At 39.3% G+C, this 23,282-nt stretch overlaps 1 pseudogene; it reads right to left on the reverse strand.

Moving 5' to 3' along the window:
- Positions 1-14,598: 14,598 nt before the first annotated feature.
- On the reverse strand, positions 14,599-15,264 carry LOC149466392 (uncharacterized; annotated as a pseudogene).
- Positions 15,265-23,282: the final 8,018 nt, after the last annotated feature.

Here is a 23,282-nt window from a genome sequence, read left to right on the forward strand (position 1 = left end):
TTGCTAAAAACAAAATGCCTTGCACACATCTTGCCCTATACCAGCAGCTTACATACTGCTCCACCTCTGCTTATTTTTTCACAAGTGTATTTTTTTCTACATTTTAATCTTTATTGATTAGATTTTCTCACCTATCGCTTCCATATACCACTTAACAATGCTTACTTCTCCAGTGTGTCCCCAATAACTTAATACCTATTTCTACAAGAAAACATTGCAGCAGAACTAACAAAGATGGACAGCTAGATTCTGTGAAACTAGGAAGACAGAAAGAAACATTAGTGTCATCAACAGTTTAACATTCTGTGTAAGCCAAACTATTTAAATGATGATTCTGCAGCAAAAGCTGTAAAACGTTTGAATACAAATTTAACATGTTCTACAGAAACACATGGATATAAGCATTATTGTGATATTATAATGCAGTTAGACACTAGGAAGAGATTATAGAAAACAGAAAAACAGAATGATAAGCCATTAAACAGGATAGCTCAGCTTTGCTCATCCTCCATTTGCTTCAAATGCAGACAACAGTTAATGCACTGGATAATTACCTTCTGACCTAGAAGACACTGAGGTACAAGGAAAGTTAATAAATGATTGCTCTCCTTAAGTAATTCCCCCAGCGCCAAAAAATACGCGACATGTCATCCCTTTAAAGATTACACAGTTTTCTCATACCTTCCATCTTTCTGGGATGAGAATTTTTTTTCACCACTGCTTTTCTTTTGTTGTGGTTGTGAGAATAATACTTGCAATAATATAGAGGCTGAGTGAAAGATTTGGACCTCATTCACACTTGAGCTCACAAAATGCCTGTTTTACAGGTGTTTGACTTTCTCCCCAGAGATTTCCAGACGGGGTACCTCTATATCAACTAATTTCTCCTAAATGAAACCTAAAATAAAAATACTATTTAACTTTAAGAAACAAATTTGATTTTTGTTTGTGCCATCTATCTTGGCTCTTTTAACTCTTTTATTTTCAGCCATGTGATGCCATAAGTAATTATTTCTGGCTTATCCTATTGTCTGCAGTGCTAATATTCTGAAACGTTATTTGCGATGACATGACATTTTTACCTGAGTCTTTTTTTTCTGACTATTCTGAGTTAACATGATGCGTGTTAGGCTGATTCGATTGTTGAAGCAGAATAACATAGGCATGTGGCTGCAGCTGAATCTTATTTACATGCCCAGATGGCAATCAGCATTAGATATACCTAAAATGTTCACTGTTAGGTAGCTCCATATGTAAAAGCACACTACTAACTGACAGCTCTTCCTTTCCTGCAGTATCACAGTGGAATGTGATATTCTGTCTATACCTATATTATTGTTGCTGGTCATAGAAAAATATTGTCTGTTTATTCCTAAACTAGTTTTACCCTAAAATGTGATACAGGAAGCTTTCTAAGTATATAAATAATTGTTTATTTGTACAACACCTGTTACAACAGTTACTTTGATCTATATATGAAACATGCACAGATATCCCTACCAAAGGATTAATATTATTATTCAGGATTTATATAGCGTCAACAGTTTACACAGCGCTTTACAACATAAGGGCACACAGTACAATTACAATACAAATTAATACAGGAGGGATCAGAGGACCCTGCTCGTTAGAACTTACAATCTAAGAGGGAGGGTCAATTGATACAAAAGGTAATAACTGTGGGGGAAGGACTGAAAGAGAAAATACATGTACAGTTGCTAGGTGGGGATAGAATAGGCCTTTCTGAAGGGATGAGTTTTTAGGGATTGTCTCAAAGTCGACAGAGTAGGAGATAGTTAGACACATTGGGGAAGGGAGTTCCAGAGGATGGGATACTTCCTTGAGAAGAGCATGGGAGGAGGTGTCAAGGGAGCTAGAAAGCATGAGGTCTTGGGAGGAATGAAGAGAATGATTTGGTCTGTATTTTGGGACAAGGTTAGTGGCTGAGTTGTAGATGGCTTTATAAGTTGTTGTAAGTATCTTGAATTTTATTTGTTGGGTGAGCGGAAGCCATTGGAGGGATTGGCAGAGAGGGGTGGCAGACACTGAATGGTTGGTAATGTGGATGAGCCTGGCAGCAGCATTCATGATGGACTGAAGGGGGGTTAGCCTATGTAAAGGTAAGCCAGCAAGGAGGGAGTAGTAGTATTCAAGGAAAGAGATGACCAGAGGGTGAGAAGCTTTGTGGTATCATTGGTTAGAAAGGGGCATATCTTGGAGATATGGAGGTTGAGGCGGCAAGCTGTGGACAGTGATTGGATTTGGGGCTGAAAGGACAGTTCAGAGTCAGGGATTACACCTAGAACTTTGGCATGCATGCAGGGGTTGATGGCTGAGCCATTGATTTTGACAGAGAAGTCAGGGAAAGGGGCACATAGGGGACAAAATATTATGAGCTCAGTTTTGGATAGATTGATGTTCAGAAAGTGGTGTGACATGCAGTCTAATATGTTTGTTAGTAGATTAGTAGTAAATTGCAAAGGTGTCAGCAATGTCCTTTGGATTTGTAAGCGAAGTGTGGGTAGTTGGGTGTAAAATTGAGGAAATTTTAGATTTGAGGCATCTTTGTTTGATTATTTTTGTTAGAATTGAGTTTGCTTTATTACCTAGGGAGTAAAATTGTGATTTCTTTTTTTGGAGGTTGTGGTCATATTTATATAGTAAAAGGGTTCGGATGCAGATGTGGAGGTATTTGGGTTTTGTTTGTTAATTTCCTCATTTCGTTTTATGGAAGCTAAAAGTTGGTTAATTTGTTGTGATCTCTGTTTATTGATTCGGGTGTTGAGTTGTATGAGAATACCCTGCATGTAAGCTTTATAAGCAGGCCAAAGTGTGGTTATAGAGATATCAGGTGTAGTGTTCAGGTCAAAAAATAAATTATGAGCTTCTAATAAATGTTTTTTATTCTCTGGGTTCTTCAATATAGTAGAATTCAGTCTCCATATGGGGGGGGGGGGGAGTGCTGAGCGCTGAGAGTCGTCCAGGATTATGTTGATTGGAGCGTGGTCTGACCATGTGATGGTGCCGATGTTGGATGACATTACGTGTTGCAGAGTCCATTTATCTGTAATAAAGAAATCTATTCTGGAGAAGGATAGATGGGAAGGGGAGTAGTAGGTGTAGTCTTTTTCGGTACTGTGCTGGCATCTCCAGATGTCGTAGAGGTCGTGATCATGCAGGAAACGATTAAAATTCTGTTTGAGGGATCTTTTGTTGGAGGACGAGTCCAGGAGTGGGTTGCTGATGACGTTGAAGTCTCCGCCGATGATAAGTCTGCCTTGTTTTTGGGAAGAGATAATGGTGTGGAGTTTACTTTGAAATTGGGTTTGATTGTTGTTTGGACCGTAAACATTCACTAGAGTGTAGAGGGTGTAGTTAGGTTGGCAGATCAAGATGTGATAGCGACTTTGAGGGTCAGCTGTTTCTGATATATAACGTAACTGTATAGTGTCTTTTATAGCTGTAAGAACGCCATTACGTTTCTTAGGATTGGTGGCCATGTAGATGTTGGAGAATCGATGTAGTTGTAGTTTGGGGATCTTGGATGTCGCGAAATGTGTTTCCTGTATGAATAGAATGTCCGCATGAGATGTCCGAGTTTCCTTTTGGAGCATCGTTCTTTTGAAAGGGGAGTTTAAGCCACGAACATTTAAAGATGTTATGTTAATCATAATGTGGATCCTTGGTACGGTTTGAGGAGTAGTATAGTTGGTGTTTGAGGCATTGATCAAGGTTAGATGGATACGGGTGCGAGGAGGAGAATTTTTTTAGTCTGGGCAGTGTGGAAATGGCTCGATCGGAGAGTCAGAAGCCGTGTTCCATGTTCATTTGGAAGACTTAATTGAACTGTTGAAGCGTTTGGTTGACTGGTGGTGCGGGAAAAGAGGGATGCGGACAGAGGTAAAAAAGGCTTGCGTAAAACGCAAGAAACATGAGTAGCTTGGTACGCTACTTCAAAACTGGGGGGTGTGAACAAGCGTTGACCATAGACAAGGTCATGCCAAACAGTGTTTCGTAACAAGAAAATTTTTAATCGGCCCGATCGCCAGATCTTAATTGGATAGAAGGGATATAGTGGAGTAGAGCGTCAGAGGTGTGTAATTTGAAGCGGATTGGAGGTATAATGCGCCAAAAGTATTCTGCTTCCATCTGTTGCGTAGTAGTAGAGGTGGATTGTTGGGGATCTGCAGGTAATATGTTCCAAGTCTTCAGTAAATCTATCCCCGCTTCTAGGTTTCTAATTGTGTAAATTCTGCCCTGGTGTCTGACAGTAATTTTTTTGGGGAAGCCCCATTGGTAAGCAATGCCATGGTTTCGTAAGGCTTTGGTGATTGTAACCAATTTTTTTCTGTTAAGAAGCGTAGCTTTAGATAGATCCGCGTATAGTTTGATGTTAGCATGTGACGATGGTAATGGAGGGGGGTTTCTAGCTGCCGCCATTTTCTTCTCTTTTATGTGATAAAAATGAATACGCGCCAAAACATCCCTAGCGGTTGATGCTGACAGGAAAGACGGTTTTGGGATTCTGTGAGCACGATAGATGGCGAGCTCGAATCTGAGAGAGACGGGATAAAATGTTTCATATATTGTTGGATGTAGGGTAGCAGTGCCTCGTTGGTGATATTTTCAGGAATACCCCTAAATTTAATGTTGTTGCGTCTGGACCGATCCTCCAGATCCGCTAGTTTCAAATTGATGTGCGTCAATCAAGTCGTTGTGGGCTATAACTATTTCCTCCATCTTTGTCTCAATATGGCATAGTCTGTGGTCCTGTTTTTGAATCACGGTAGTAATTTGGGCAAGTGATGAGGTTAGATCGCTGTGCAGCGTCTGCCTAAGTGAGAGAAGCATGTTTTTCATGCAGATTTCAGAGATAGGTTGGTCAGACACAGGGAACGTCTCTATCTCTGGAAAATCATTGGCATGCTGAGGGGATGGATGGATGAGGGTCTGGTAGGCAGGTGTAGTGTCTGTGTCCAGACGTGGATGTGATTTAGCTGGGCTACTTGTTGTGGGGGACAGGGGAGGAGATGACTCAGCAGGGTCCCCTGGGTAAAGCGGGTACTGCAGCCTGGGATTCATCTGCTGGCACCTGTCATTCTCCTCAGATCTGCTTGCTCCCGTTCACAGAGCCGGCGCCATCTTGGTTCCCTGCTTGAACAGCAGGGAAGAAATGTGACAGTTTCCCTGGCTGTCCCGGGGTTTTTTTGGTGGCGGGGCATAGCTGGGGAGGGTTGTGCACCACTGCCCTTGCTCTTCCTTATGTTTAACTCCCTTGGGGCCGGTGTGTGCCGTGTCGGGTCTGGCGGATGGATGGAGCGGGTTTCACTGCACATCCATGCAGGAGCCGGCCGCGCATGCGCCCTCTCTGTTAGTAGATTAGTGATGCGTGTGGAGACTGATAGAGTGAGCTGAGGGGTAGATACAATTACACTGGTTTCATTATGAAATGCATTAAATGTTATTTTAAAAATAGGTTCCTTCCCTAAAAGAGGGAGCAGAGGATGAAATATCTGATGGATGAGCTAGAGTGGAACTTATGTAACTAATTTCCAGGATAACATCTCATGGACAAGGTGTCTCTGAGCCTCCTTTTGGTGAAAAAAAATTCAGTCCTCAGCACACAGGGCTGTCTGCTGCCAGCACCTCAGCAGAAACTGCATTACATGGTGGCCAATTATTTAAGAGCAAATGTAGAGACCATCAGTAGGAATGACCCCCTCAACTACTGGGTCATAAGGATGGACCACTGGCCACAGCTTGCCCCATATGCTATTGAGCTCCTGTGCTTCCCTGTTGCAAGTGTGAACTCTGAGCATACATTCAGTCCTGTGACGGACAAAATAATGAGTCTGTCAATGGATACTGTTGACTAATTAATATTTGTGAAAATTAACCAGTCTTACAATATATCAGCAGCAGCTACCAAGCCCCTGCTACAAATGTTGCTAATTAAATAATTTGGGGATCTGGCCACCCTCCACAATTTATTTATGTACTTGTTTTTTTGCTGCATCCTAAGCTTCTCCTTTCACCATTGCAGGACAAAAAAAAAATCTCAGATTCTGCCACCATTGCCAGGTCTCATTGACCACATCTATCCACCTTTGGATCATCCCTCTACGTGCTACTGTTAATATCTCACCATTGCAGGCCTACTACTAATACTATCTAAAAATTGGGCCATAGCTTCTGTTCTTTCAACAGCAATTTTAATGTGGCACAGTTTCAGATGCTATGAATTTTGTTTAAAGGGTCCAACCTGTGCTCTTCAGGATTTAACTGTGAGGTTAAGGTGTTGGGGCACCACAACACCTAAAACCCAATTTTTCACAGCTATGTGACAGTTGCAGATTTGATAAATGATTGCTAAAGCAGGGTCCGTTCTACGCTCTGGAGGAATGTTTCTGTCAGGCTACGGAGTTTGGCAACATCAACACCTGAAACCTAATTTTTTGGCAGCTGTTTGACATTTGCAGATACTGTGAATGTTTGATAAAGCAGGGTCAATACTGTGCTTTGCAGGAAGTTTTCTGTGGGTTATGGTGTTTGAGCAGTACTCAAAACCAAAACCACTTGTTTTTGCAGATGATAGCACAAAATATACACTTTTTGGCCAAGGTTTATCCCCTCCTCTACAAGAATATTTGTGTTGGGTTACTGTGCTTTGTTCCTAATAATACCCAAAACCCAATTTTTTCCAAGCTTCTTATAACATTTCCCATTTTTTGGGCTAGGTAAATACTGCATTCACCGTTATATTTTTGGTTCAATTGCAATGTATCATCATTAAAACTTGACAACACATTGGGGTTGATTTACTGAACCTGGAGAGTGCAATATCTGGTGCAGCTGTGCATGGTAGCCAATCAGATTCTAACTTCAGCTTGTTAAATTAAGCTTTGACAAAAATAAAACTGGAAGCTGATTGGTTTCTATGCAGAGCTCCATCAGATTTTGCATGCTTCAGTTTTAGTTAATCAACCCCTTATGTTTCTTCATGCTGCTCCTCAGTTGTGAAATTTGGAATCTACACTCTTTAAAGATGTGTATCATAACACTGATTCATTCCAGAAAACACACCTGGTCTCACTCTTTGCCTCTCAAATTTTGGCCTATAAAATGTGCTTTAAAACTTGTGTAAATAATTCCTCAAAACATTTTTCTTCTTTGTTTCAAGGAAAATAAAATAACATTTTTGGATTTACAGATATAGCTTGTCTGCTCTCTCCCTATCAAATTGACATTAATGAGAATTATTGCATTCTGTGTGGAAAATCTGTATATAATTTATACATTATGTGTCAGAAGAATAATAGTCTGATTGGTTATTGCTTTCTGAAATATAACATCTCCCATCCTAAATTACCTTCTCTTAAAAAAGAAGCACTAATGTGCATCTGTTTAATAGTTATATAGTGTTTCCTAAAAAATACATGTTTTATTTGCAGGCTGAAATAAGCTGGCCTTCATTACCTATTCTTAAAAAGTTTTAGAGTATGCTGTGAAAACGTGTACACTTCCCATTATCAGCATGCACCTATATACAGTTTTCTTCACAATTTCAGGCTAAAATAAAATTATTCTATATTCAAACTGGCCTTCCACAACAAAAGGTATACCATATCTCTGCAAAAATATAGTCCAAATTATTCTGCCTTCTCTGTCCCTCAAAAATAGTGGCCTCTCCAGAAACTGCCAGACAAGCAGCTGATTAGGCGGATTGTGCTTTTTAAGTCACACTGGAAAAAATACCATTGTAGGTCTGGTTTGTTCACTTTTTTGCCATTCAAGCCCTGATGAAGGGATCACTTAGACCCCTGAAACCCATTGACTACTTTTTGAATTGTACCCCTGACTTTAATGAAATAAAGTTGTATCTGGGCCTCTTAGCAGTGGTGTGGCACTTCAGTTTCAATTATTTTCACATTGATTCATTGACACACCTCATTTGAACACACCTTAATTCTGGGTAAAATCATGAATCCAGCTTTGAGAAATACCATGCAGTCATTGCTAAAATGCACATATGAAGAGAGGAAGTTGTTACAAAGAGGCTAAGAAAGATTACCAGCCTCTTTGTTGAGATGCAACAAAGGTGAAAACTTTTTTTTGTTCAAAAATAATCGTGGTTGTTTATGATGTACAGTGCTTTTGCATAATAAATATCACAAAGATAGAGTTTCCATCTGCCTCAAATAGAAAATCCTTTACATAAAGTATAATTTGAGTGAGCAATTGTTCTATAGAAAATGCAAACATTTTCCCATTTTGAAAAAGAACATGAAATACAGTTATTCTATTTTAATGAATACTTTGCAGATGGCTAAAACAGTGTGGACATGAAGTAGTTAAACAAAATATAATAATTACACCATTGAAAATGTTTCTCGGCATTAGGTTGTAATAAATGCTGGCCCATGTTCGTGACAGCAGCAGAGATTAGCTGCCAATCATAAAACTAGAAACAGTGTACTGTCTTGATTGACAGACATTCCTGTGCCTTCATTTGCTGACAAGTTTTGGTATATTATAAGGGACATTTGTCATAGGATTAAAAAAAAACATCCCTTCTACTTTTTCATGTGAACTAGAAGAAATCATTCTAAATGCAGGCAAAAACAGAAGGCAATCATTGGAACATAAGAAAGCATTTAAAAAAAAAATGTTAGAATAAAATACTTAAAGGCATTGTAAATTTTCTTTGTTTTACTTAGGTATTAGAGTAGTTGTATTCCCTGCATCATTTTTTTGCCTTACCTTGTAATGATGGACTTACATGTTGTGGCTACAATTTATAGTGTGATGGCTGACTGATTCCCCTGTGTCCATGTCCATGTATTGCTACAGCTAAGCTGTCCATATTCACCAGACCAGCCTTTTTCAACTAGGGTGCCCAGGCACCCTGGGGTGCCTTGAGGTTTCTTCAGGGGTGCCTTGGCACATGGCTACAAATTTCCCAAAAATTGTATAAAAGCCAGAGGTGGATCAAGTCTGCCTTTTAGATACACAAAGACCCAGGTTTTCATTGTGCACCATTACGACCTTCTATCCATCAGCATCCCAACAACCAATGACATCGGCAGTTGATAAGGAGGATGATAGTTGTCTGCACGGCATGCTTGTTTCCCCCTCCCCTGCCCCATCCCATCACTGCTGGAGTCACAATAGCTGAGTGATAGAGAAAAACTTAGGGAGAAGAGAAACATTGGAATGCTAGTCAATATCGGTGTGCAAAAGTGTATTTGATTTGGAAGAATAAATCACCTCTAATGTTTGGTGTTCTACATGTGTGGATGTTAATGCATTCGTTTTTGACATTTTCGAATGGGGTGCCCGAGACTGTCCATAATTTTATAGGGTGCCTTGAGATTGTCCATTATTTTAAAGGGTGCCTTGACTGAAAGAAGGTTAAGAAACACTGCAGCAAAGGGCCAAGGTTGCAGGTCACACAGCATCTAATTCATGCCTAGCCATATCCTCTGTGCTGCATCACAACAGGAGTTCTCATGTGAATAAAATGGTTCTAAAAGCTGTAGGTTTTTATCTTAATGTATTCTCTGTATTATGGTAAAAAAGCCTTCTTTGTACAGCCCCCCCCCCTTATACTTACCCAAGCCTGTACTGTACTTGAGAGCAGTTGCTAGCTCAGCTCTCTCCTTCCTCATGAAGACTCAGACATAGCAGTGGGAGCCATTGGCTCCGGCTGCTATAAATCAAAGCCAGTGAGGAGGAAGCAGGTGGCAGGGCTGAGCTGTGCTCTGTGTGTCTATGGACACACAGAGGCATTTATGGAAGCCTGCACAAGTGACCCCATAGCAAGCAGCTTGCTGTGGGGGAACTCGGCAGGGGGGACAGGAGCAGGGTTCCCAAAAAGAGAAGAATTGGGGCTGCTCTGTACATTGACATTGCACAGAGCAGGTAAGTATACCATGTTTGTTATTTAAAAAAGAAAAAATATAGCTTTCAATATGTGTTGAAAGGTGTAAGGTGCTAAAATTAGCAAGAGTTAAAGATTGAGATGAGTTTCTTGCAGGTGCTGTGGGAGATTATGCAAAAAATAAGAAAAATAGGTTTAAGAATAGAAAGACAAACAGCTGTCCTGTAACTTGTGTTACAACTTTTTCAAAAGAGTACAATCAAGTACATCTGGAATTTGCCCATATATATATATATATATATTCAGACAAAAGCTTACATGCAGTCTTGAAGGCAGGTTGCCATTTTTCCAGCAGGCGGGCTCCTACATTGGGATCCTTTCTGTCACCTAGCCTATTTTCATCTGTATAAACCCAGCCCACATGGTTCTCATATCCTGGGTGTTATCCTAGTAATCATAAAAACCTGTAGATATTGTTATCTTAATTTAGGTACTAAATATTTTATTTCTTCAGTGACTGGTGAATAATGTATTAACTGTGGGACTCAAGCAATCTAAATGTTAGGTATATTTCTAATGCTTCACAACCAGGGGCGGACTGACCATTTGGAAACTCGGCATTGCCCGAGGGCCCGGGGTCAGTAGGGGGCCCCATGAGATACCCCTGGTACCTTTTTCATAGGCTTTTTTGAGTTTGGCAAGGACACAGGGGCGCCATGATCCCCTATTTCCCGGGGGCCGCATGAGTTGTCAGTCCGCCCCTGTTCACAACACTTCACTTTTTTGCATTGAGAGACTGGCTCCCACGACTAGAGGAGGTGAGAGAGAGAGGGGGAGAGAGAGATGCCTTTTGGGGACAGAGGCTTGGTGGATATACAAATTATGAACTAGGGTCCTTTAAGGGTTAAGCCTTAGAGGGGACCTTGACCTTCATCTTCATTGATTTTCAGGTTTCTTCTCTCCTATTTGGGCTTATTGTTCTCTTGTGTCCCTCCCTGGGCATGATTAGATATATTTTTAACTTACAAACAAATTTCTACTTTTATCTTTATCCTTTGTGCACTTTTTTTGTAGGTGTCCTGTGTGTATTGCTGTATTTTTTCAATTGTTATCTTGCATATCACTATGGTGTATTTAGCTTTGTGGTTTTGTATATGATTAATTGCTGCCCTTTATGGGGTTATTGTTGGTTCATTATACCAGGTGAAACATAATCATTCTACCATTTATTGTGCTGTTTCCGTTTCTGGTATTTTCTATGACTAAGGCCAACTGGGCTGAAACATGTCAATTTATATTAAGGTTGTGTGTACTGTGGAGTAACTAATAAAGAGAAGATTTTTATTAGCAATACTTGGAGATACGGATAATATAATTGGAATATATATAGCTTTACAATCACTTTAAACATGTCTATTCCAGCATGGTGAGCTCTGCCTGTTTGTGTCTGCAACAGATCTAATTACTATTTAGCTCTCACCTGTAGAGCACAAGAATGAGTGACTCAGGGATTGTGGTATATGTAGTTTCTTTCAGAAAGTGTCAGTTCTCAGACTACAGACAGCGGTCATGCATTAACTTGTGCAGTGCCATGCTGCATGACTCATGTTTGAGCAAAAACAAAAAATCTGGCACAGGCATGTGAAAATTTACTCCATTATGGGCTGTGTGCACAGGGCAACAAATGACACCATGAAACTACATGATCAATGCTCACCTTATTCAGGTGAAAAATACAAGGTGCAGCTGAAAAGGCTTATGATGCCTTTAAAGTTCAAGTCATTTTTAGAATACAAGTGATATAGCCCACCCTTACCTATTGTAACATAAACTAACCTAAAATATTACCTCCCAGCTGCTTACATGCCTTAAATGACAGTCAAAGCTTCTTCTTCCTAAGTACAAATATAGGCAATGAGGACACACTACACCCTTCAAATGTTCTCATCAACTATGCTTTGGAACAGACCCTCTTGAATTCCCCCCCCCCCTTCAGTGCTGAAGGAATGTGGGCCATTATCATCATAACAGGAAGAAGAGAAGAAGGTGATGCATGATGCAAAGTGAACTGCCTTTTTTCCTTTAGTAAATCAACAATAATAGGTCTGAGCACCTCATAAAGAGTTCAAAAGGTATGTAGCTACAGGCTAATAATTACAATTATAAGTTCAGTTTACAACTTTGTGGAGGATATTACCCAAGTGCCTCCACACAACCCTACTATGTGGTAGATATGAAGTGTTTTACCTGTGAGCTGCTGGTTTGCTTATATATCCGAAAGGCCATTTCTGCCAGGGGACCTTTGGAATACATTTCCTCAGAGGTATAAAGAGTCCCTGAACTTGGAGATCCCACCTGATTTTGTTCTGAAGATATTGGTATAAGTCAGTGGTGGCGAACCTATGGCATGCTGAAGCGGGCACTGAGAACCCTCTCTGTCGGCACGCAAGCCAAGTAGCCCCGGCATCACCCCAACAGCCGGGCATCAGATAACAACGCACATAGGGACCATTTGCATACTTGGAAAGAAGTAGCGGTGCCAGGCGATGACATCATGAGCCGCGACTCGTTAGCTGCAACTCATCCACGTTATCACATGGCAGGTCAGTGAACTGCCAAGGATATATATATTGGACTGGCTGTGAATTTTAACACATTCGTTTTCATTAACATAGGATTTTAGCTTTTGCTGGTGGTCAGTGGAACCTTGCCCCCTTGTGCTGGGTCTGAGGAACTTTGCCTCCTTGTGCTGATGGTCAGTGGAACTTTGCCTCTTTATGCTGGTGGTCAGTGGAACTTTGCCCCCTTGTGCTGGAGATCAGGGGAACTTTGCCCCCTCGTGCAGGTAGTCAGTGGAACTTTGCCCCCTTGTGCTGGTGGCCAAAGCTCTGTTATTGTGTTTTTTCTTTTAAGACAAAAGATATTAATCTATGGGTTGTTTTTTTCTAAACTGCTTTCATTGGCCTTTTGTTTGGCAGTAACTATTTGCACGCAGTAAAAACACTTTTCAAAAATATGAAAACCATGAGCAAAGTCAATACAACTTCACTTGAACAGCATTGATGTTGACACACCTTGATAGTTCCCCAGATGTGCATATTCATTGCAGTAAAACTGATGTTCTTACTTTCAAGGGTAGCCTGCCTATTTCTTAAAGAACCAAAACAAAGAAAATACAAGCAGAATGTCTTTTAAATCTGCAGGAGAGAGGGAGGGAAGAGAGGGAGAGTCAGGTGGAAGATGTGAGGCTGAAGGAAGGAGGCTGCGAAGAGGCCCTGCAGACCTGGAGCTGGGAGGGAGCAAAGCTCAGTGCTCACCGGCCCCCTGATAAAAGACCACCTGTAAGATAGGGAAGGAGCGGCCCAGCTTGTAGCAGCCACCAACCCACAAGCGGTACATGAAAGAATCTGAGTATATCTACACCCCCTGGGCGGATAGGAGAAGAAGTACTCTGGTGGAAGACCAGATTAGCCAACTACCAACTCTTAAAGTGACAGAAACCGGATTCCCTGTTCCCTGCTGGATGAAGGAAACTTCATTTAGGGTCTGGGGTGGTACACTAAGGAGACACTAGCTAGCTCTCCAACAAAGACTGTGCTGCAAAAAAGGCTTGTAAATAGTTCTAGGAAGTTGTCTTCAGTTTATCAGTACCCTTGGACATCCTGTACACCCCTAACCCTGTCCCAGTTCAAAATCCCCTAAATAAAACAACAAAACCAAAGCTCAAGGACTGATTTGTGACTCTGGATGCAAGCTTTTGAGGAAATGTGTGATGCCTGGCTGTGCAGGACTACAGGGGGACCCAAATCTTCTAGTGACTCCTAAGGGGATAGTGCTACAATTGCTTGATGGAAGTCAGCAGATCTTCACCTCATTCACTAAGCTCTGGGGAAATTTTTCTTGCAAAAGTCTATTTGCCTTTTGTAATTCAACCCCAGTGAGTGCTAAACCAGAAACAGTTGCTAGACATGCAGTTCAAAATTTAAAATACAATAGAATTGGGATTATTACTTAAAACTGGGATTGTACCTGATTTAGTTTTAAATTTCTGGGGAAGGAGAAACATAGGATTACAGGGGGACATGTCTTCCTTCTGTGTATCCCACAGTTCCATAAAGTCTTGCATTACACATAAGTCATTTAATGTAAAATTGGACAATACACTATTTCCACAGGCCTGCGACTGATTTTTATTATGAGGTTTATCATAAAGAACTTTAAACATGAAATGTCTCATTAATAGATGTATATCTTTTATCATTTCAAAACGATCTATATTAGTGTCTGGACAGAAGGTTAAGCCCAGTTGTAATACCTGAGTTTCATATGGTGTAAGAGAGTAAAAAGATAGATTAATTATTTCAAAATGAGATTGTCCATTTACGTCAGCATAATGGGATTCTCCAGTGTTCTTGCGTGAATCGGGAGTGTGAGTTGCTAAAAAAATAGGTGCAACTTTAGTGTCAGTAGTTGCTGGATAAGAGTTAGATACCAAGGTGAAATCATTCACCTTGAAAGAAGCAGATGTAGATAAAACAGGTAAAGAATCTGCCAATGTATTGGTGGGGTTACATACGTTACCCAATTGTGGGTTGGAATTGCCCAACAACATTTTCAAGTGCGACGGGTGAGTGTGATGAGAACATGGTAGTGCTTGTTTAGGACGTACGGATGGTGGTTTGAGTTCACCAGTGAATCCAGACAGATGTTTTGTGTGATCAGTGGATGAAATATCTAAATCCCCCTTGCGCTTTTTTAGGATTTCTACCACCTGTAAGATCTTGATAGATCGTAGACTGGCTAGAAGATACAAAGGAAACAAAGGACATATTTGAGGCACATTCATCAAAATTACTAGGCATAGAATCATTATGTTTGAATGGATATCTGGGGTGAGGTCTTTGATTCCATTTGTAAGCATAACCCATATCATAGGCCAATTTATCACATATAAATTTGTTTTCTTTTTAATTTATAATCTTAATGGTATACCGTTCAACATGCTCCTTCAATTCCCGTCCCTTCTGAATGAATTGAGCAGATATTAAAGAATTGTACTCTGTATACCATTTTTGGATTTGGATATCCAAATCAGTAATATCTTTTTCATATTGTTGGCAAAGTATAGTAATCATATGTAGAGAACATTGTTGTAAGTTTTGTTCCCAGATATGTTTTAAGGTATCATCAACCTTTCTGAGATTAGGAAACATATGAATTCTTAAACCCCAGGGAATAATTTTTTGGTCATGATATTTTTCAAAATGTTTGTTGTGTTAAACAATATGTACTTTCCTCTCTAGCATGCAATGCAGTTTAATAACAACATTTTCAAGGTTAGCTTCTTTAAAAGATGTCACATCTTGCGATTGTATTTTGGACATCAAGCCTGCCCACGCATCTCCACAAAAATCAGCCGACAGGTCAGTCAATAATCATATAGCTCTGGTGTATTAAGACACCTAAATATAAAATGGGAAGATGACGAGTAAATGACCAAATAAACACAATGCACCACATCCCTGAGGAATAAAGTCTGGAAATATAGAATTGTGGGATTTTGAAGGTGCGAAAAAGTTAAACACATAATATTGTTAAAAAAGATTTTTGCTTCCTGTGTGGTTGGGGTTCCTGTGTGGTTGAACAACAGCTTTGGGCAGCCTTGGTTCACACATGTGCATCGACGCTTTCCGCAAATGCGCAGTCATACATTGGATTGTCCGCACCCGACCAATGACATCACATGTTGGCCAGGTGGAGGACATAAAAGAGGAAACCAGTGAGAACACGGCCCTTTGGCCATTGAGGTATTGCTGAACATTGGGCTGTGATTGGGATCTCATACTTGTTGAGGCATACATGTACTGTATTTGGTAAGGCATACACTCAAATCGATGATTAGTGTATAACCATTTTGGTGACTTTTAAGAATCATTCTCTGAGTTTTTTGGCCCTTACTTTTTTAGTATGGATCTATGGAGTGAAGGCTATTGTTGACCCCCTAGTTTTGACATTGATGATCCTTCTCACCTTGGTTATTGTAAGTAATCTGCATAGCTATTAGATCATGATAGCTTTTTGCGTGTTGTATGTATGTTAATGGACATACATTTACTGTATATTTAGGTGGATTTTTTACCTTCTTTATATCCTCTGCAATTGCATGGATGCCATGGCCATAATGTTAATGTAGATGCATCTGTATGTTCTGGAATGGTTTCGGCAGCATGATGTTGATAGTAAGTTGGGGCTCATACACATTTTTCTGAACAGTTAAAATAGCTTTATGTATAAAAAGAGACTGGCATTTGTTGCAATTATACTTGATTCTATATTTTTGATATAATTGTAGACTGTACTGCGGATAAGTTATCCCTCCCCTGAGGAATCCCAGGTTGGGCGAAACATGTAAGGAAGCTCCATTCTCCAAAACTGCAGAAAACAGCCAAGTTTGTCATGTTTGTCAAGAATCACTGTACCTACTTACAATTTTAAAATTGGTTTGTGATAAAATGGAGAAAAATCTTTTTTTAACAACAATATTATGTGTTTAATTTTTTTGCACCTTCAAAATCCCACAATTCTACATTTCCAGACTTTATTCCTCAGGGATGTGGTGCATTGTGTTTATTTGGTCATTTACTCATCATCTTCCCATTTACTAAATAATAATAATTTACAGGTGTTGTTCAAGATCATTATTGTGCACAGATTGCTTGCAAAATTAAGGTGCTTTGGTTTAAATCTGTATCACACTAAAATATAATTCACCTGCATTGTGTTTTTATTAACAGTACCAATACAGAATTAAAAATGAGTCACTCATCTTGAATGTGGACTGTGAAGACAGATTGGCTTACTGTTCTGTAATGGTCTGGAACAGAAAAGTCTACTGAAAGCTTCAATTAATTGAACATGTCTAAGCTTCTTTTAAATGTCACACAGTTTGATGAGCTAAGTGCTGCCAAGCATCGTCATTTGTACAATACTGATTTTTTTATTTTATTTTTTATTTTACCGTCTTAGAGATCCAGTTATTGTTGTGGTAAATCATAAAGACTAGTCTAATGTTTTGCACAGTGTCACAAAAACTTGGCACCAATGTAATTTCATTCCATCATTCACCTAGACAATTTTACAATAAACCACAAACAATAATTTGTCTGAGGGAGTTTTATGTACAGTATTACTTGGAACCAAGTTAATGGCTTTTGAACACACTGAATGCATTGAGACTTGCAGAATAATTAGATGTTTCAGTTACAGTTATAACATTATTATGGAACCATTCTGCAGTCTTGCACTTTGCAGTCGGTATCACGTAGACCTGCCTTTAGTAATAAAGTTGTACATTTATTAACTTGTAACTGCTTTCTCTGTGATAAGGTTGATCATAAATCGGAAAACCACAAGAAGCTATCATATATTTGTATGTTTGAAAAGCCGTAGTTAAGTAAAGCTGAAATGATCACAATACAAGTAGACCTACAATAAATACTATTCTTCAATCAAACAGACAAATTTGTCACAAATATTCTCAGCATTTCTGCCTGTGCCAGCATGACACACAAGTGGGAGCTTTACTAAAACGGGTGCACACAGAATCTGGTGCAGCTGTGCATGATAATCAATCAGTTTCCAGGTTTTATTGCCAAAACTTAATTGGACAAGTTGAAGTTAGAAGCTAATTTTTTACTATGCACATCTGCACCAGATTCTGTGTGCACCAGTTTTAATAGATCTCCCACAGTGTTCAGAATTCCTTTCCACTTCAACCAGGTACCACAAACTCTTTGACTGGTAGATGGACTCTTCTTTGGTAATAGACACACATACAGGCAGGAATAGAGGGCAGACATCCAAGGTCACATTTTTTTGGAATGCTGTTCTAATTATAACTTAGCTAATAATAACACAGTCCACCAAGCTCTTCTTCATATTGCTGCTGCTTCACCAACATACAGTTACAACAAAGCATATTGGGAAGCATGGCTGATTGTGAAAAATTACCATATACAGCTACTTATTGTATTCTGTAGGTAGAAAATACTTATAAATAGGTGTTGGACTACAGAAACATGGAGAAGAGGACATTCACCTCTTTACAATCAGTTTACTTCCACATTCTACTGAGATACTGATGTTATATTACACTATTTTTCTCTGGCCATCAACCAGTGAGCTAAAGCAAAATAATACAAAAGGGTGGAGACTGTATCTGTGCCCACCCCCAAAAGAGACTGATATACAAACTGGAAAATGTGGGTGGTGGGGATTTTTTGGGGCACACAAACAAACAGAAAAAAGAGAAATTAGAATCCATACAAATTTTATTTTTTATAGTTAAATATCTATAGGGAACAGAAATGTAAAATAAAATTTATGCTAAATATTTTTAAAGATTTAGTAACTGATTATATACCCATTATACAGTGTATATATGTGTTTCTTTTTATCAATTTACAAACTGCAAAGAGAGCGAACAGAAGAAAAATACAAATCAAATCGATATTTTGGTATGACTACCCTTTGGATTTAAAGGATAAGAGTCTACCTTTCATAACATGTTACACCCATATTCATGGTGTAACAAGTAATGAAATTACTGTCCTCCGCACCACCCCTTTCCCCCAACACCCCCCCCATTTTGACAGCTAGCGGGGGATCTTCTCCTCTGTTAGCTGTCAAAATTTAGGAAAAAAATGCTGTTGGGCGGGTGGAGCAGTATTCTGTGAATAAGAAACTACAAGTACCGACATCCATAGCAGCAGTTGGCATGTAGTTCTCAATTAAATACCATGGTGCTGTTGAGTTCTGTGGTAGTTAATTGATTCTTTCTGTCAGTAAGTATCAGCTTGCCTGTATGAGGTATGAGCAAGCAGATACACTGACAGGTCTGCAGTAGTCATGCATGAAACCAGTGATCTGCTGATGCATATTTTTTTACCTATAAAAAATGTTAATTTATTATTTTTTTTTTAAGGAGAATGTATCATTTAAACCAGCATTAATTCTTACACTTGCACACGTTGTACACTTAGAGTCATGGATTTTGTAGGATTAGAGTCATGTGTATGATTAACCGATTACACCAAGCAGGTGCTAATAATCAATTTCATATGTTGGCTATCCAAGACTTAAAACGGGTGAGGAACAGCCAGACTCTGCTACTAAGATGAGGTTGTGGAATACAGTTTCATGTCACAGGCCATACATCTTGGCAAGACTGAGCACAGCAACAAGACACAAGGTAGCTATACTGTATCAACAAGGTCTCTCCCAGGCAAAGATTTCAAAGGATACTGGAGTTAAAAGATGTGCTGTTCAAGCTCTTTTGAAGAAGCCCGATAAAAGAGGGCCACATTGAGGACCATAGATGCAGTAGTTGGCCAAGGAAACTTAATGTAGCAGATGAATGACACATGATGCTTACTTCCCTTCAACATCAGAAAATGTCCAGTAGTACTATCAGCACAGAACTGGCAGAAACCAGTGTGACCCAGGAGCACCAGTGTGACCCAGGAAGGAAAATGATAAATGTTTTTTATTTTTATTTTTTAGCAATAAATATCTGAAAAGTGTGGCGTGCATTTGTATTCAGCCCCCTTTACTCTGATACCCCTAACTAAAATCTAGTGGAACCAATTGCCTTCAGAAGTCACCTAATTAGTAAATAGAGTCCACCTGTGTGTAATGTATTCTCAGTATAAATACAGCTGTTCTGTGAAGCCCTCAGAGGTTTGTTAGAGAACAATAGTGAACAAACAGCATCATGAAAACCATTGAACACACCATATAGGTCAGGGCTAAAGTTGTGGATAAGTTTAAAGCAGAGTTTAGTTTATAAAAAAATATCCTAAGCTTTTAACATCTCACAGAGCACTGTTCAATCCATCATCCAAAAATGTAAAGAGTATGGCACAACTGCAAACCTACCAAGACATGGCCATCCACCTAAACTGACAGGCTGGACAAGGAGAGCATTAATCAGAGATGCAGTCAAAAAGGCCCAGGGTAACTCTCGAGAAGCTGCAGAGATCCACAGCTCAGGTGGGAGAATCTGTCCGCAGGGCAACTATTAGTCGTGCGCTCCACAAATCTGGCCTTTATGGAAGAGTGCAAAGAAGAAAGCCATTGTTGAAAGAAAACCATAAGAAGTCCCAAGCAAAACGCTATGTGTGGTGGAAATTTAACACTGCACATCACCCTGAACATACCATCCCCACTGTGAAACATGGGGGTGGCAGCATCATATTGTGCGATGCTTTTCTTCAGCAGGGACAGGGAAGCAGGTCAGAGTTGATGGAAAGATGAATGGAGCCAAATACAGGGCAATCTTGAAGAAAACCTGTTACAGTCAGCAAAAGACTTGGGACTGGGGCAGAGGTTCACCTTCTACAAGACAATGACCCTAAACATACAGTAACACCTACAATGGAATGGTTTAGATGAAAGTATATTCATGTGTTAGAATGGCCCAGTCAAAGTCCAGACCTAAATCCAATTGAGAATCTGTGGCAAGACTTGAAAATTGCTTTTCATGGATGCTCTCCATCCTATCTAACAGAGCTTGAGCTATTTTGCAAAGAAGAATGGGAAAAAATGTAATTCTCTAGATGTGCAAAGCTGGTAAAGACATACCCAAAAAGACTTGCAGTTGTAATTGCAGCGAAAGGTGGTTCTACAATGTATTGGCTCAGGGGGGCTGAATACAAATGCACACCACACATTTCAGATATTTATTTGTAAAAAATTTTGAAAAACATTTATCATTTTCCTTCCACTTCACAATTATGTGCCACTTTGTGTTGGTCTATCAGATAAAATCCCAATAAAATACATATACATTTTTGGTTGTAATACGGCAAAATGTGGAAAATTTCAAGGGGTATCCTCACGTCCACCAGCCAAGTGCGGTGGCATTTTGCACATTACCCCATACATTTTGTGTTCTGTGAATATCTTTTAATAAATAAACTTAGTGGTGTTTTTGCTATATCACACTATGCTCTGTGTCCTTCTATATTTATGGTTTATGGTCATGACTGAGACTGGGTTGGGTTTTTTTCTGTGAGGTCTGTAACTGGAGTTGACCCGGGAAGCAAAAGCATTCTGGATTTTTATACAAATACTGTTGACCTCCTGTGTTTTTAGAGGTCAATATTTTCTAGAAAGAACTATGTGCATTTGCTGTTGTGTGGAATAAAGTCGGAACTTCAGGAATCATTTTAAGTTTTATTGGAGCACAATATTTTTGACTGCCATTGATGGACGGCAATTATATTGCACAGGACTAGAGCACAACTTTTTGTTGCACTTTATATCTGTATTTTTATTAATTTATTTGGCACTTTATTGCACATACATTGAATTTCACAGAATGTATTTAATTATGTTTAATGCTGTATGCAATATAAATTGATAGAGCTCCTTTTTTCAGTCTAATAGTAAAATGATAGCATGCTGCTTTCTTGTACACTGTTTGCAGGTTCAAAGCTTTTTTTTGTTTTTAATTTTGGGTTAATACATGTGCTCTTTTCTTTGATATAGATTATCTCTGTGATCTCATCTGCATATGCATCCTTGAAAAAGTGGACCTTGGTTCAGGAAACACATTGGATAAAAATTGCTTAAAGAGGTTGTGAACTTTTGACATAAATATATTTATTACAGGTACTTATATAGCGCCATCAATTTATGCAGTGATTTTACATATTTATTGTACATTCACATCAGTCCCTAACCCTCAAGGAGCATACAATCTATAATCCCTAACTTAGATTCATACATACACATACTAGGACTGATTTAGACAGGATTCAATTAACCTACCAGCATGTCTTTGTAGTGTGGAAGGAAACCGGAGTAACCAGAAGAAATCTATGCAGGCACAGGGAGAACATGAAAACTCCAGACAGGTGGTGCCATGGTTAGGATTTGAACCAACGACCCTAATGCTGCCAGGCGGAAGTGCTAACCATTTAGCCACTGTGCTGTCCATGCACATAGCATATGAAATATGAACAAAGCATACCAATCACATAAATCCATTCAATTGTGCCTTTTCCAAAGTGATGAGAAATACTTCTTTAATTCTTCACATGCATCATCAGCACAAATGAGTCCCACCACCATTCATCATGTGTTCTCACCTGAACTTGTGGACGCTCCTAGATTGTAAGCTCGAAAGAGCAGGGCCCTCGAACCCCTCGTGTAGTGTATTGTTACTGTCTTGTCTCATGTTATGTCCCCCTTGCTACTGTATAGCGCTGAGCATACCCTTTGGCGCTATATAAATACTGTATAATAATAATAATATTTGTGTAAGCAATAGGTCAAATGTGCCTTCCCCTTTTAAAGGGTATATTCCCAGGGCTTCACCACTCTTTCCCTCCTGGGGATCTCTCCACTGGCTGCTGTGTGAAACACCACCAATATGCAGCCTCTACTTACTCCTCTGCTCAAAAAAGAAGAAATAGCATAGTGCTTTACCATTATAACACAACATCTCTTTATTAAAAAGCTTAAAATATATACATTCACAAGATAGGTGCCCTCAGATAGCAGTGCACCCCTTTTAAATGCTTGCCACAATTTCTTGGTACAATGTCCCCTTAAGGCTAAACCTCAGCATCACCTATTTCCAGCGACACTAGCAGTTTGACGCCATGATGTCTTACATGGTACAACTCATAGAAGTCTGCAGTGTGATGGCAATCCACAAATATTTTGTTATTTTCTATGGCATTCTCTACTCCATACTTTTATCACAAGTAGAAATCACAGTCATAATACAAAGAATCAAGTGATATATAAATATATAAATAATGCCTAAGTACATACAAAGTTTCTTTTTTATTTTGTGGGATGAAAAGTATCTCAGCTAAATACTTATTTTGGGGACAACCAAATGACTACAGCTGAAGGTCGTCATGCTGATCAATTCTACTGTGGCGACATTCAAAACCAATACTGACGCCTGGCCTGATCTATATCCTAATGCTATTTCTATTTCAGGTGCATCTTTTAGAAAAGAGAATTAAAAATATGTATGTCCAAAGAAATTTAAATACTCCAGTGTATACAAAATGATTTCTGCTATTGCTCTGTAAGCTTTAAAATGTTATATTCTGGTTCATGCAGCATGCATCCATAGGGCAGAATTGATTGCAGATTAATGTTTGCCTTTGGATGTTCTGCTGTGGCATTCTTTTAAAAAGAAATGCAGACAATTGCAATCCATTTGGTTGTCGCTTACATAGGAAATACAAGAATCCTGGAATTAGACAACATTAGGGGTTTGATGTAGAATGGAAGGTGAAGCTGATTGCTGTCAGATGTAATCAGATGCTACCATAGTTTAGAGTTGGTGAGTTCCTTAAAAAAAGAAATATTCATAATT

Source organism: Staurois parvus, unplaced genomic scaffold (genome assembly GCF_062004578.1).
Source record: "Staurois parvus isolate SC_StPar_1 unplaced genomic scaffold, SC_StPar_1.0 ptg000131l, whole genome shotgun sequence".
Lineage (NCBI taxonomy): Eukaryota > Metazoa > Chordata > Amphibia > Anura > Ranidae > Staurois > Staurois parvus.